The sequence below is a fragment of the Pinus tabuliformis genome, chromosome 9 (genome assembly GCF_031772625.1).
Source record: "Pinus tabuliformis cultivar Carrire ecotype Pingquan chromosome 9, CPIR1, whole genome shotgun sequence".
Classification (NCBI taxonomy): domain Eukaryota; kingdom Viridiplantae; phylum Streptophyta; class Pinopsida; order Pinales; family Pinaceae; genus Pinus; species Pinus tabuliformis.
In genome coordinates, this window is record NC_142307.1 from 408,197,966 (window position 1) to 408,214,765 (window position 16,800).

Here is a 16,800-nt window from a genome sequence, read left to right on the forward strand (position 1 = left end):
TATCTAGACTTGATCTATACTCAGTCTGGCATGCTCTATGACAAAATTCCTGATGCTCCTAGACTAGAGTTTTCCGTTCCTCCTCCTCCTAAATCAAACAAAGACTCTCATGCCAGCGATGGTGTGATAGGTACAACAAGCATGAAAACTGCAAAGGCTGCATCTAAGAAAGCCCATACGGTTTCTAGTCAAAAAGCAGATGAAGAACCTCTCACCTCAGGGGTCAATGCCATGTCGACTGACAAAGGCAAACAACAGAAGTAACCAAGGGGCAAGAAGAAAGGGAAAAGCAAAAAGAAGAAACAGGATGATTCGTCTCCTGAAAAATCTTCTGAAAGCCCTTCTGGGCAAAAGAAACCTCCTTGGCCATGTCACATATGTGATGAAGACCATTGGATGAAAGATTGTCCGTATAAAGCTGAGATTAAGAAGTTCTTTAAGTGTTCAAAAACCTTAGTGGTATTGACTGATCCGTTTCCAAACCCAGAAACCAATCTGGTTGCTAGCAACAATGCTTCCCCATCCCAAGTGCTTATGTTTTCCATTTCGAAGCAAAAAAATGATGCTTTGATATCGACAAGGAATAAAGATTACGGGAATCCACAATTGTCGAAAAAAAAGGCTGCAGATCAACCTAGTAGTTCGACAACAACTTCAACTGAAGTTGTGCCACCCATCATTCCTGAGCTAACGATAAAGCTACCAAATGGAGTAGTACACAAATTGACATTTAATCCTCGTGGTCGAGCAGCACAGAATTATAATATAGTAGAGGATCTGGCCCAATCACCATCATCTATGTCGACGCTTGAAGTACTGCAAAATTGCCCCTCCCAAAAGCAGGCTCTATTATCAGCAATAGGTGGGATTGACCCAGTGGATTCCAATCTTGTGGCCTTTAATCATAAAGGATATGAACCTCAGTTACCAGCACAACTCGCTTTCCTCATACAAGTGAAAGCCCTCAACAAAACTGTTCATCGAACAATTATTGATGAGGGGGCATCTACCTACATTATGTCAATGAGTTGCTGGAAAACTTTAGGCTCACCACCCTTTTCAAGATCATCAACAACATTAAAAGCATTTGATGGACGAACATACACCTCGTATGGGATTTTAAGTAACTTACAAGTTGAACTGGGGGGCAAGACAGTAGAAATTGACGTCGAAGTTATCGATGGAAACCTAGATTACAATATCCTACTGGGAAGGCCCTAGATTTATGCTATGGCCGTTGTTGTGTCAACTTACTTTAGAAATATTGCATTTCCCTTTCAAGGAGGAATTACAATCATTGATCAACAAACCTTTCTCCCCAACAGTTCACAAGTTACAGGAAGCATTCCAATGATTCATGGAAGCTCTCATTTGCTTAAAACTGTCGGAGTAGGCCTAGTAAAAGACCCTACCTTAATGGGTACTTTTGCCCTACCGCTTCCAAGTAATCTGGAGGAAGTGGCCACAGTAGAAACCTGCAATATGATATCTTCCATTCAGAAGATTTCCGAACATTTTGTTAGCATGGATCATCAACAGGTATTGCCTCCAAGCCCAATAGAAATTTTGTAGCAATCAATTTTCTCGACCTAGGTGGCAAACCCAAATCAACGCTCATCGAGCGTTTGGATAGATAGGTCTAAGGAATATGGCACCTCTTCAGATCCTTGGTCGCATGTACATTCTACAGATGAAGGAATTATTCAGTCAATGATGATAGAAGAGGCACCATGGGAATATTACCACCATCGTTCCCATCTTCTGGATTACAACGAAGATTATACCAACGACCTTAATCATCCATCAATTTTTTATTTTCTATCAAATACTATAAATACGGTGGATTTCGAGCGAAATCTGTCCAATATTGAAGAAACTATAGCCATAAATATCTCGACCAAACCTAATGTTGTAAAGAATATTGATGTCGGCAAATCTTGCTCTTCTTCAGAACTGGAAATATATTGTGCTCTCTTTCACGAATTCAGAGATGTCTTTGCATGGTCATATGAAGAAATGCTAGGCATTGACTCGAGCATAGTTGAACATGAAATCAAGATGTATCCAGATGTCAAACCGGTATGACAACGGCTTCGGCAAGTGCACCTGAAGAAAGCTGCTGCCATCAAGGTAGAAGTTGAAAAACTTTTACATGCTGGTTTCATTTACCTAGTTCCTCTAACTGATTGGGTATCGAATATTGTTCCTGTGATGAAAAAGCAAGGAATGATTAGAGTGTGCGTTGATTACAGGGATGTAAATCAAGCTTGTCCAAAAGACAACTACACTACACCCTTCATCGACCAGATAATTGATGAATGCGCCGGATGTGAAATATTTTCATTTATGGATGGATTTTCCGGATATAATCAAATAAATATCCGCCCACAGGACCAGTCGAAGACTGCATTTATATGTCCATGGGGCACATTCGCGTACTGCAAACTACCTTTCAGTTTAAAGAATGCAAGGGAAACTTTTTAGAGGGCTATGAATTATGCCTTCCATGACATCAAGAACATCGTTCAACCATATCTCGATGATCTACTGGCTCATTCGCGAAAGTGGACTGATCATCTGCAGCATTTGAGAGCTATATTTCTACATTGCCAACACTACAAAATACGACTCAATCCGTACAAGTGTGTGTTTTGTGTCAGTTATGGTCATTTACTTGGCTTCATGGTTTCTAAGGATGGGATTTGACTTGACCCATGTAAGGTTCAGGCAATCATCGATATGCCTCCACCTTCAAATTTGCTTCAGATTTAGAAACTCCAAGGGAAAGAAAACTTTCTGAGGAGGTTCATTCCAAATTACGTCGAACTTGCTAAAAGTTATACGTGTCTTTTGAGAAAAGAAGTACCCTTCAACTGGGATCAGGTTATGCAAGCTTCCTTTGATGCTCTAAAGGAATCCCTAATAAAAGCATCATTATTATACGCTCCTGACTATCAAAAAGAATTTAACCTGTATCTAGCTGCCGCAGATACAACCATCACAATGGTTTAGTTCAAGAAGACAATGGAATTGAACATCCTGTCTATTATTTAAGCCGAAACTTAAATGATACAGAAAGCAAGTACTCCTATGTTGAAAAGCTAGCTCTTGCAACTGTTCAAGCAGTACAGAGATTTCGACACTATATCCTCTTTTGCAAAACTACCATTTTGTCAAATTGCAACCCTATGACTTACATTTTGTCATGTCAGTTACTTGGGGGAAAATATTCAAAATGGATAGCCATTTTGCAAGAGTTTGATCTGGAATTCGTAAAATCCAAATCAAAGAAATCTGTAGTATTCACGGAGTTACTATGTGACTTCCCATTATCGTCCAACGATTCAACATCCAAAGCATCAATCGTGGATGAATCTTTGTTTCTGATATCGTCGAGCGATCCGTGGTATGGAGATATAATCACCTATCTCCAAACCCAAACATACAGGCCTAATACCTCTCATGCAGAACAACGACGTACTTGATACCAAGCAAAAGACTACATGATCGTCGGTGATACACTTTACCGTTGCAGTAACGATACAGTTCTGCAAAGGTGCCTCACCCATGAGGAGGCCGAAAAAGTCTTGAATGACTGTCATTCAGGCGCTTGTGGAGGGCATCAATCTGGTTACACTACGCCACAAAATATTTTACGAGCAGGTTACTTCTAGCCAACAATGTTCAAAGATTGCATAACCGCAGTCAGAAGTTGCCATGCTTATCAAATCTTCAACTGCAAAACCAGAATACCACCCGCACCTCTGCATCCAGTAGTTGTTGTTGGGCCATTTGCCAAATGGGGCATAGATTTCATGACATGTAACCCCACCTCGGCCGGGGGGCATGGGTATATCATAGTCGCAGTTGACTATTTTACGAAATGGGCCGAGGTGATGCCTACATTAAATAACAACGGCGAAATGGCTGCTCTTTTCTTTTTCAATCATGTAGTCTCTAGATTCGGTGTTCCACAAGCTATAGTCACAGATCATGGATCGCATTTCCACAATCACATGATGGTCGAATTGGCTACCAAATTAGGACTGTCCCACGACAGTTCTACTCCGTATTATCCGTAAGCTAACGGACAAGTTGAGGCCATCAACAAGGTCCTGAAGCACATGCTGCAAAGGATGACTGGAGTCCACAAACAAAGTTGGCACCTAATCCTATACTCAGCCTTGTGGGCATATAGGACATCGATAAGAAATGCAACCGGATTTACACCCTTTCAGCTGGTGTATGGCCTAGAAGCAGTCTTACCGATTCAGTGTGAGATTTCATCTCTCAAGCTCACAGTCGACCTTCTCCCCAGAAATTCAGAGGAAGAGGCTCATTTCTTGGAACTAATCCAATTGGATGAAACTCGTCATGACACTGCCTTAGCTAACGAAGCTCATAAGAAACAAGTTAAGGCACAATTTGACAAAAATGTCAAACCCCGTGTCTTCTCAGAAGGTGACCTGGTCTTGCTTTACAATCAGGAATCCGATAAATTAGGAGCAGGTAAGTTCCAATCATTGTGGATGGGTCCCTACATTGTTAAGTGAGTATTAGCAAAAGGAGCCTATGAGCTAGTAGATTACGATGGGATTCCACTGGTGCAACCCCGAAACGGGTTGTACCTTAAACGTTACTATGCTTGACTAAGTGTAGTAATCTCTTTATATGCTTTTGTTACGTTTTTGTTTTGGTTAGGTAATCCACTTTTACATTTGTTGTAGATGTCAAAACTATTGGAATCATTTGTTGGATATGCCGACGGAGCTAGTCGTAGTACACGGAACCTATCTTCTACAGCCTGGGCCATTTTTTATCCAAGCGGCGAGTTAGTGAGTTTCAGAGGGGTATGTATTGGTTGATCAACAAACAACATCGCTGAGTATAGCGCTTTGATAGAACTTCTCTCTAATGCCACCGCACGTGGCATATGCCAACTTATTGTCAGGCTAGACTCACAACTCGTCATCCTACAGCTTACTGGCATCTATTCCATTCAGAATCCATCTATCTATTGTATTTTCCTAAGGGTTAGGATTTTGGAAAGGCAGTTTGATTCTATTCAATATCAACACATTTCTAGAAACTTAAACACATTAACTGATTCATTAGCAAATTATGTGTTAGATAGACATTTGCAACATTTATAAAAGAAAGCATTTCAATCAACATTTGCATCAGGATCATATAACTTAACCAAAATAAAACTCCGAAAATCAAAAATATATATAACTGTTTATAGTTTTTCAAAATGTTCTGTGTCCAGGACAAAATCGGTCATATGACCCAAAAACTCAAAAATGCAGGAAAAGCACCCTAGACTAATGGTGCTGGTGATAACAAGTCACTGCCTGTGTGATCATACATAAGAGCCTAGTCCATCGACTCAGCACGCCAGTGGTATGGCGCTGTAATCTTAGAGGTAACTCGTCGGTCCTCACATCCTGAATACCAAGGGTGAGACCCTCGATATGATCCTGTAATGCTGCAAGGGTCTCGGCTACATCCAGATCGCGAAGGACAGCCCTCCTTACAGCCTCTCTTGCTGGAACGACAGTTGCTACCCTTGGGCGCACTGCTGGTCGCACTGGTTCAATATCTGCAAAAACATATGGTTTTGATTAGTTTTTATAACATTTAAAAAACACAAAAACATTATAAAAAGCAATACACAGAGATATGGTCAGATCTTTTTACCTATAACGCCCCACTACTTGCCAGCCAGCAACACCAAATCTGGGTCACCCTGGAAATCCATCCCAGCATACAGATACTCGGCAAAGACCATCTGCTGACAGTTGAACCACTCAAAGAAGGCATCAAAGAATGAAATTTGCGATTGACCAGCATGTCTGGCCTTAAGATCGACCCATCTCTGCATCCGTGGTTCTGTCGACACTGGCACTTCGAGTGAAATGTATTGTGGTTGCATCAGTGGGATTTTCTCCAAGGCAAAAGCGGTCAGAATAGAACCATAACCAAAGTTCTTGGATCTTCCGTTCTTCACCTTGGTAAGCTGTTCTTTTATAACTGGAAGTACTGCATCACACCAGTTGAATACCTTTGGTTCAAGGCATTCCAGAGCATACTGCATATAGGACCTGTTGGCCAAATGAAGAGCCAATCTAGAAAAGGTGAATAAGATAGTCCTCAAGGACCAGCCAGTGACATCTCAAATACTGATCTTACCATCCCTACTCAGCTGAGAACCATCTCTACAGAACTGGCGAATATAATCCCTCACGGATTCACCCCCACGGGCGGATCCTGATAGTGAGAGAGGGGCACCACGCCTCGATAAACCGGTCAAGAAGTAGATATCCTCGACTGTCAAAGGGATGGATTTACCTCGAATTTGGAACACTTGGTTGGTAGGATCCCATGCATCGAGAAAGTATTGCAACAAATTGATTTGTTGCCTCATGTTGGATATACGGAAGAATTTGAGCAAGCCATAGTTCCGCAATGCAGTCACCATTCCTGGATCATGTAAGGCAATCATATCCTCTTCTTCATGCTTGCGTTCACGCCATGTAACGACCATCTTGATCCGATGAATCTTTGTAATACAAACAAGAGAAGGATTAGGATCCTGATTCAGGCAAAAACAGGAAAAATTTCCATGAAAAAATAGTGCATAAACTTTCCTTTTTGCACCCATCGCACCCCAGCTGTATACTAGGTAATGGCCAGGTCAGTATGCTTTGCACCTTTCGATGTATACTAGGTGTGATGGGGAGAGAATGAATTGTTCAAACCCCAGAGGCCCAGAAAAATAGGAAAACATGCTCAGAATCAGAAAAGGAAAGAATGCAATTGAAGAGCTCAGGGTTAGCTCCTACCTGGTCCAGACGGCGCCGAAAATAGTCCACAGAATCTCCTGGAATCAGCTGATGAAAATCGAGGGGGAAAACACCTCCAGAGCTCCAACAATCCCAAATTTGAATGAAATGGTAAAAATGAGAGGTAAAAACTACTTTTATATTACTATTCACGTAATTCAAGTAAAATGTTAGTGTTTAACTCATTTTTCAAGCATGTATTTACATTTCTAATCAATTTGATGGAGTAATTGAACAGGCAGTACGACCATCAAAAGAACATAGTGTTAATGGTGAAATCAACATCTCTGACTATTATCACGAGCAGGTTTACGTGAAGTTCAAGCTCATTAAAAAATAAACCTAGCAATGAGCATATGTTCCCCCAGAGTTCAAGCTCATTAAAAAATGAACCCACCTTTGGTAAATAACCTTTGCGATCGCATAGCTATCAGCTTTTGAACCTTGGTCGTGTTCTTACCATCACCTCCATTATTTTTTAGCCAATCATATGCCTCCATTTGATTGTTTACCCTTTTGACGAACAACTGCAATCAGTGATTCTATTAGCCACCTTCTTTACACTGTCGTGATTGAAAAGTTCCAAACCTTACCTGGAACTAGTTGCTATCCAAAAATATCACTCATTCCTCAAAAACGAGTCTCCTTTAAGCTCTTTTTAGACTCGTAAAATATGAAAAGATTGCCGAGAAATTGGCCTCTCCAGCTCGTTAAAGTGATTGGAAGTGCCATCCCTCCTCTATATTTTAATCTTTTTGGACTTGAGGGATCATTACACAAAAATATCGAGCGTTTGTCTTGTTCGGCTCATTAAAACTATCGAAAAGTCATCCCTTTCATATTATTTTATACATTTTTGGACTTAAGGTATTATATTACGAAAAAGGACTACTGGAGTTTCCTTTCCGTCTCTTTTTAGACTCTCTAAAATTGAAAAGGACCAAGTTATCTTTGTCATTAAACTCGTTAAAACAATAGCGCCAAACTTGTCCATGCAGACAAGAACGAGTTTCATTGTCGCTAGGCTCGCTAAAACATAGTGATAGGTTTGCTCGAAGGGAAAATTATAGAACAAGCATATGTTATCCTCCTCAAGCTTGACAAAAATAAAGAGGTACTAGTCAGAAATGACTGGGGGAAAAGGGAAGAAAACTCGAATAACTTCATTGGTAGTAGGTCGCTCTTGAACATGACACTTTCCCTCCATCACCATGATTGAGTCGGGTTGGGTTATTTCGTTCACTAGTCATATCACCATTGGTCCTCCGTACCATCCATTTTGGGGTTAACACTACCAATCCATTCCAGTGTCACCAATATGTTCAAGAGAAGTCGCTCAGAGAATTCACCAACCCAGCTAACGTCTCATCCGTTGCAATACCTTAACACTCCATTCTTTCATGACCGCCACCCTGAACCTTGTATCATCAGATCGTTTTCACCTCCACAAAATCATTTGCTCCATTCCATGTCGTAGATGTGGGATTCATTAAGGCCCTCCTATGACGGGTCACTTCTTGTCGACATCAGCTCATTATCCAAGAAATTGACTTAGGAACAACCCTTTCAGTACTTTGAAGCTTGCATGCCTCAATGGCAAGTTTCTCACTTCCGGCGACAAGTTTACATCAATGGCCTTCGATCGAAAGATTTTGCGTGGTGTTCGACATTGACTCATGTATTCACACCACGTGAATTGTACTGCAATACCTTGAGGGTCATCATCATTATCGGTGATTCCTCTCATGCCTGTTAATAGCTTACATCATTGGCTGGTAATCAGGCGATGTCTTTCCATGTTCCACATCAGAACATCTTTTCGCATGGATCGACTTGTACTTCGAGCGAAGATTGAAAGAGTTTGAAGACCTCGGATCTAGTTTCATCCATCCGGGCTGCGATATATTTAGGAAAATAAAGACATCAAATGTACATCATAGCCGCACAGATAATCATCCAAACTAAGGGATGATGGCTCTACCAGAATCATCAGTCTGCCACACAGACGATTGTCTGTCCTATGTACATGAAAATGAATTTATAAAGATGAGCATGGGAATGCCCGCCTCAGCTAGATCACGAAAATATTATGAAGATAATGTGTTGTATTGTATCTTATTACAGGTCACCTTCCAGTTCGGAAAACCTCGGATCCTCATGATAAAGCATTTCACCCAACATCAGAAGATTTACGACCTCATGCTTTAGGCGGAAACTGTTATAGACATATTTGGGCACTACAAACCCAATCACATATGTCCATAAACCAAGGGTTTCTAAACCCCTAAAAGTGTTGTTTCATACCCTAAAGGGTCAAGGTCAACTGATTACATCATTTCCCAGAAGTTATCCTTGAAAAACTGCTCAGAACTGGTCAAAACTGGACCATACAGACTGCTCCATGCTGAGGGTGCGATGCATCTCACCTGCTACACACAAAGGGTGTGATGCATACTGAAAATCCCTTCTATAGGGTGTGATGAGCGAGAGCAGACAAATGGCAGAAGCAGTTTGCTAGGTGGAAACTCAAAGAATCTTCTAGAAACTGCTCATATGACACTTGCCTCTCTGAATTCACCCAGGGATGAACAAGAGATCATGAAATCTCCAAGTGGAACCAAGAACTATCAGTGAAATGACACTAATCAAAATCCTAGAAGCTGACTCACTCTCCTACAAACATATATATATGGATCCCTCATCCTAGAGATCCAGAGGCTGAAATTTTGTAATTTGTAAGGAAGCGTTGTTGGTTTCTCTTTGAGACATTGTATTGTTGGGTGATCTTGCTTTTTATGAGGTGAAGAGGGCTTTCATGCTGGGAGGATGATGCTGGATCAGACAACTTGGTTGTAATCCTCTCTTCTACTACTTCTATCAATAAAGCTATTTGAGTTTTCCTCCATATGCTTGTATATCTTTGAATCTTGTATTTATATATGCATTTGTATGGTTAATGTATATCTAATCCTATATTGTTTATGGTTATAGATCTCTATGCTTTGATGGTATTTTGCTGCTTTGACTCTACAGGTGTTCTTTGAAGCGAGACAAGTGAGAAAGGAGTGGCAAAAGCTCTATCAAGGGAGAGAGGAAACAAGCAAGGAGACTAGCGAAAGACTGAGGTTGGTACTCTCTGCTTCTCTCTCATCTATCTCTCATAAAGGAAAACACAAGTAACTTTGGTTTGTTTGTTTCTAAGATAGCTACCCATCTTAGTGGGACTAGCAGCTCTGAATGGACACTAGTTTTCCCGATAACAATGTGGAAGTCCAAAAATGGCCATCGAGATCAAAAGTTATGGATAGCTGAAGTAAAGTAGCTTGGATTCCTTTGAAGTAGGTGAAATATCGGGAGCCAAATTTCGGAAGGCAAAATATCAGAAGCATAAATCCATTGGGACCTCAAAAATCTATTTAAAAGAAACTCGAAAGGAGAAACTAAATATTAGAGTCGATTTTTAGAGGTTTGGAACCTCAGGAGCCTAGATATTTTGGAACCCGAAATTTCAGAGAAGACAAGATATCAAAGGTTGGATTCCATTATAATTCTTTTAAGAAAACGTTCTGATATGATATCAGAGGTCGAAGGACATCAGGACCCGATATCGAAACCTCAAAGTAGAGGGCATATTAGAAGGTCGAGGTCATCAGAACCTCATAAGTCCTTATAAATTGTGATTCTATGAAAGTGATGAGGTTTGCAAAGGAGAAGAAATAAAAAGGAAATCGTTGAGAAACCAATGAGCGATGGATCTTTTCTCTCTCCTCTATTTGGACACATGGAAGTAGGTGATTGGCCCCGAGGAACTAATGTGGAAGATGACATCAGCATGATGTAGCTATACGATGGACACGTGGCCGTTTGTTTTGGAATTTTCTGTTGCATAATGGGGAAAATCCAGATGACATGTGTCACCACTAAGGAGGCACCATGTGGATTGATGATGACAACATGACATTATCTTGAAGGTCAGAATATCAGAGGTTGGAGTTTTCATAACTCCTATCTACTTGTTTCATAATAAAAGTTATGATTTGATAAACGAGCTCCAATGTGGATTGGATCTTGGTCATGGAAGACCCAAAGGACCAAGGGCATAGAGCAGGGTTAGAACCTAAGAGCTATGTGATGTCATGTGGGAAGTATTTAAGAGGTCAAAATTTAGAGACTCCGTAATTGAAATTTGAGAAAAGTTACAAAATTAGGAACTTTCGATGTATTTCCCCTTAAACGAGAATGTAAAGGAACCAAGGGTGGAAGAGAAAATATATAGGGAGAAAGGCCCCCGGTAGAATCCTAAAGGCCTTAGCACCTACGTGTTATTCACCTAGTCACGACACCCGGTCCTATGGAGGAAATGTGATAAAGGGTTAAGAAGAAGGATCTAAACACCAATCGAGATTTTGCCATTTCATAAAGGATTTTCAATCAAAGTTACGATATGCAGGGGGTTCGATATAACACTACAGTGGTATATGAGGCCACCAGTCAAATATCTCGGTCCAATGGTGGAAGAAAAAGAGGAGCTAACCATGTAGGGGCTAAAGGAATCAGAATGGTGTGATTTCATAATGTTCTTTTTTACTAAGTTGTGATGTGTTATTGCTCTGTAATTGTAGTGCATAAAGTTAAAGGATGAGTGGGTTGATAGCCAGAGAGTAAATGCAAGCTAGAGGAGTTGGTTAATGGAGTTAATGGCATCTGTAGAGATCATTGGGTTAAGGTAATGAGGACAACGATTCTTAGAGTACAATTGTTGGGCTTGTTCTGATGTTGGAAGAAATCCATATATGATCTCCCTTGCACACAGTATAAACTTAAATAAGGAACATAGAAGCCATGTTGTGGTATAGTCAAGATCTGTGAGCCATTAACAAGCATGGGACATATCTTTGGAGTGTGCCAGTAGACTGAGATTAAATTCTCAGCATGGAAAATCACACAGAGCATTGGTGAAGCGTTCAGGAGCCCATTCTCTTATTTAATGTAGTGGTAGACTTCCAGCATCAGACACAACAATAACATGGAGGAGCCATATAGAGGAACACTCAAGAAATGTGGAAAAAAGTAGCAAAGAAAACATTAAGAAGAGTACAACGACGGAAAAAAAACAGTGATTTCCATTGAGAAACGTGGGTGTATATAATATTGTTGTGTATGTGTTGAAGAAATAATAGCAAAGTGTGTGAAAAAGGAGCAGCTGGCCCTTGTGTTGAGTTGAAGAAGAGTGTTGCAAAGAGAAGGTGCAATAGAATGACGAGATAAGATTATATGTTGTTGTAAGCAGAGGAAAGGGTGCTAGTATGTGAGGTCGATAGATTCTATGGGATAGTAGAGGACCTAGAGCATAATCATTACATTGCAGTGAACCATATTGGTATTTCTCTATATATGTATTTTCCAATGTTTTCAGTTTGAAAATTGTATGAAAGGTAGAACAATGGATAGATGTTGGCTTATTGGGGCCTGACCCAGGTTCAGAGTTAAGTTAGCCAAATAAATCCCAGTACTACTGGCCCTTTCGGAAATAGTTCACGGAGCGTGGACTAAGGTCTCACTCGAAGTAGTCTGGGAGGGTGCTAGAACCAAGTTTCCACACCTTGGAGATGTCTAATGAGTTCAAGTGGTCCATGGTTTGACCCAACATGTAGGTTTCTTCGCTCACTTTCTCGTACTTCGCAACCTGATATACTACCTTCACACAACCCTACCCAGGGGCTGAATGTCACACTCTGCATTATTACCCAAGACCTCAATGGTATTCCAACGTTAGTTAATTAGATTTGCCTTCTTGAGTGCTTTAAGTATACTTAACAATATAAACCATTCATACAGGTGCACACAGTAAATAAACAGTATATTTTCAAATTATATCAATCATTCATTAACCCAAGAATAGATACACATAATTTTAACAAAACTTCTCTTTATTAATCCCTTCCTCGGTCACAGACTTGACTCCGCCCTACGCACTCAGCTGCAGGGGTCCATGCACTTAGTTGCAGACTACTAGGCCTCTGCGCACTCAGCTGCAGAGCCTTCTCCTACTCTACGACCCAAAGGCACACTTCAACTTACGACTCAATCACTAAGACTCTTTTTCTCTTACTTTCCTTACACTTAGAGCCTCACTCTATTTATACAATCCCATGGTCCGCAGACCATGGGTAGGTCTATGCAGCTGACATTACATTACAAAACTAGGGTAGACAACCTTGTGACTCTATCATTCTTTCGTGCCCCGCGCCTACAATTCGTGGAGCTTTACAACAAGATTCAGTCAAAACTTGGGCTTTGAGCCCCAAAATATGCCTTGGGGGGATTCCATGCCCAATAGGCTCCCAACACAAACATCATGACTCGCCCTCGAGTCACTTTGTCAGCGCGGCGATCTTTGTGTGGAGTCCCTCCAACTGTTCTCGAACTGCGTGGAGGTCAGCATCGCACTGAGCCACTGCTTGTTGGATCTGCTGCATACACTGTTCCGAGACCTCTATGTCAAGAGTTCTTCTCTGCATCAATGTGTGCACCCCCTATATGTGTGCAAGCTTGCCTTTGATGTCTGCCATGATGGTGAAGGCCTCGTCGATCCAAGGCTGGATGCGTGATTTTAGGACTGCTTCCTTATGTCGTGCCGCACCCACCTGCTCCTTCAGTGCTTTAGCTTGCTGCATTCGTGCAAGCCTCTGGGTGAGGACCACTATCTGTGCAGTTCCTCAGACACCATCATACTGTTTTTGGAGTTCTCGCGACTCTATCTCTAAGCGTTGGATGTTGGGGTCCTCCTGCAGAGTTGTGAGGAATTCAAGTGATTCTTCCAACATGCTGGTACAGTCTCGCACTGCACCTCTGATTTCCTCCAACCCCGATGTGATAACGTTAGCGCGCTATTCTCTGACTTCCGGGGGAGTGGATGGATGCGCCTTTAGTCGCAGCTCAGCCATTTGAAGATTCAGCTCTAGTTGAACCATTTTCATTTCCTCCCTAGCCTCACGGACCCCTGCTGCTAACCTGTGGATCCACGCCTCTGTTGGTATATCTGCTGGGATGGATAGCTCCAAGATGCTTTGGCAAGCGTCGTCTATCACTTGTACCAGCTGTTGATTTTGTGATACTAATTTGTCATGTTGCAAGCTTAGTTGTTCCATATTTATCTTCTACTCACTAAGGACTTGGAGCGCGCGACTCTCCCTAGCTCGCAGCTTTGTAGTTATCCCATCCTGCAACACATATAATGTCTCATGCGGGAGGGAAGCTAGATTAACACCGAGACCTTTCAGTGTGCTAACCAAAGGCCTGTCGGCCTCATTTGATGTTACTAGTGTCCCTTTCGGCAGCATTATTGTGTTCGTCATCTGCGCACGCAACATCTGCTCTACTGCCGTGGATCCGACTGCGAGGTTGGTCGAAAGGGTACCAACCTGAGGGGGGCGCACCTGTAATTCTTGCAACTGCGCTTTGAGGGCCCCCAACACAATTTGGTTCTCCTGCATGAAATCTTGGAGAGCCTCATTGGTGACATCATGCACCATCTCGCCAATGTCATGCAGATCACCCTCAGTTAGGGTGATTGGGTCAATGGACAATTTCGAGGCCTTGACCTTCTTCCGTGACCCTGCCCGCTCTGCTAGGTGTTGGCGCTTCAGCTGTGTTGACGCGGTTCGTGGGTTTGCACCTCCTTCTTCTGTTTTTGCTTCCTCTATGTCCTGCCCCTGCGATGGTGTTGTTTGGCCCTCGCCCCCTTCGTGGCTGCTTCTTGTGCTGTTGCTACTACTGTGGCCTTTTCCTGTTCGGTTGCTTTCTGTGTCACGTCCCGCGCTGCTCGCACTTCTGCTGCTACTGTTTCCTTCCTTCTTTTTTCAGCCAACTGTGCGATGCGCAACTTGGCCTCATCTTTCTTCTTTTGTGCTGTCGACTTCTCAATTTCTGCAATGTTTGGGGCACGCCATTTCGGCAGCCATTCCTCCAGGGCATTGAAAATGGCATTTTCGGTGGCTACAAAGGGTAGCTTTGTCCACTATTTATTCGGGTCCTTGCGCGCCCTAATATATATGTTATGCATGCCTGCCTTAAATTCTGTAAAACTCTGTAGACTGTTGTAAACTGTGGGTGACAACCGTGGCTTACGGTTGATCCACATTATGATGTTCATCTCCATAAGCACCCAGAAGATCTTGCTGTTGCGTATCCTTTTAACATCCTTCATGGCCCAGAGCGAAGCATACTTTGCAACCTTCGGTAAATCTCTATCAATTATGGGGAATTAACTATCTGCTGACAATTCCCTAGCTATGAGCATTATGGACAACAATAGCCATGCATATTAGAACGTTTGGCCCTGTTCCTGGGCTTCGTGGCAATTCTCTAAAAATTTTGTGCAGAGGAATTTGGACCAGTTAAACTGGACCCCCTCCGCACACTGCTTGGCTAGTACGACCATCGACGCAGGTACCTCATCTACGTAGCATTTGCGCATAACTTTTCCTGTGAGGATTTGGGTTGCCACACTATTGCTTTGTCCTTAATGTTGGATATGGCATAGCCCATCTTCTTCTTTTCCAGCTTGTACTTCTTCTTCATGGCCTTCGCGATGGCCAAATCACTGCCCTTCCCTTCCGATATGGCCACGGGGTCCTCTCCTTTGTATGGAAACTGGGAGACATGATGAATCAAGTCTGTCATGATGGGGATGGGCTCCTCTGGCCATAAACACCCATCATGCACCAGGAAGAGCAGATGCCTAATGACGAAAATGGTTATTGGGGCATAGTGGAAATGTGGCACCTAGAGTAGGTTTAGCATCCCGGCCTTTTCAACTCCTCGCAACCACTTTCGCGGCTCTAATGTTGTCACCACCCCCGCAGTGTTCTGCTTCATGAGGCTTCCGGTCTCAATTTGAGGGAACTTCTCGTGGTCAGTGAGGTCCCAATCTTAGAATTTCAGGCTTGGCACGCAGCCCAGGTGCGCGCCTTCAAACATAATGCCATCTGGGAGGAGTGGGGTCTGGAGTGAGCTCTTGGTCTCGTCCAAGTCCATGGGCACTTTGGCCTTCCCTTTTCGTGGGGGGACATAGTCAGGTAGTTTTGTCGCAGAGTGCATAGGTTGAGTATCCACCTCCATGCCTTCATCTTCTTCTTCTACGATGGTAAGATCCTGCAGATCTTCTTCTTCTTCGTCTATTTCTATAGTGATGGCTTTCCCCTTCTCCTCCATCAACAGTTTGCTGCACAGCGGGTTCCGCGGGGACATGCGTATGGGAGCCATTGCTTGTTTGTCCTTCTTGGGTCTTGGCGTGTGTGGTGATTTTGGGATTTATGCCACAATCTTGGCACCTTCTAGAACATCCCCCATAGTTAGGGCTTGTGCGGCCTCCTGCGGCCTCCTCGGCGGTCACTTCTGCTATGTCCATAACATCCTGAGCAGTTGCCATCGTACTCGTCCAGAAATATAGCACTTGCAAACTCAGGGGCTCAATCAACGTTCGTCTCACAACACTCAGGGCTCTGCTCAATCGCTCAATTCAAAAATGACCAAGTGTTGTTTGTTGGGCAACTCTTTGTATTTTATAGCGCTTTTTGAATTTGAATTCAACCGTTCCCCCCAATTCTGGTTCATTGATGCTTTCTTGGCAACAGATTTTCGCAAACCTTGCCCATAAATCGCGTCTTAAATGCCTGCCGCCTACTCCATTTGGCCTCAAGTCGAGCATCCCATCGTCAATAGTGACTTCAACAGTCACTTTCTGTCCAACCCACGCGGCAGCGCAGCCCCCCGTGCACGGTCGCAAACCTTGTGATTCTTTGCTTCTGCGCGCATCTCCAATATCACACCGCTCTCAGGAAGAATAGCTTATAGTCCCACGCTCCCTTCCAACTACCTGCAGTGCTAAGACTATCCTTCCCTTAGCTAGTCAGGTGGTCACACCACTCATGAAAAGTTCCATCCGATCATT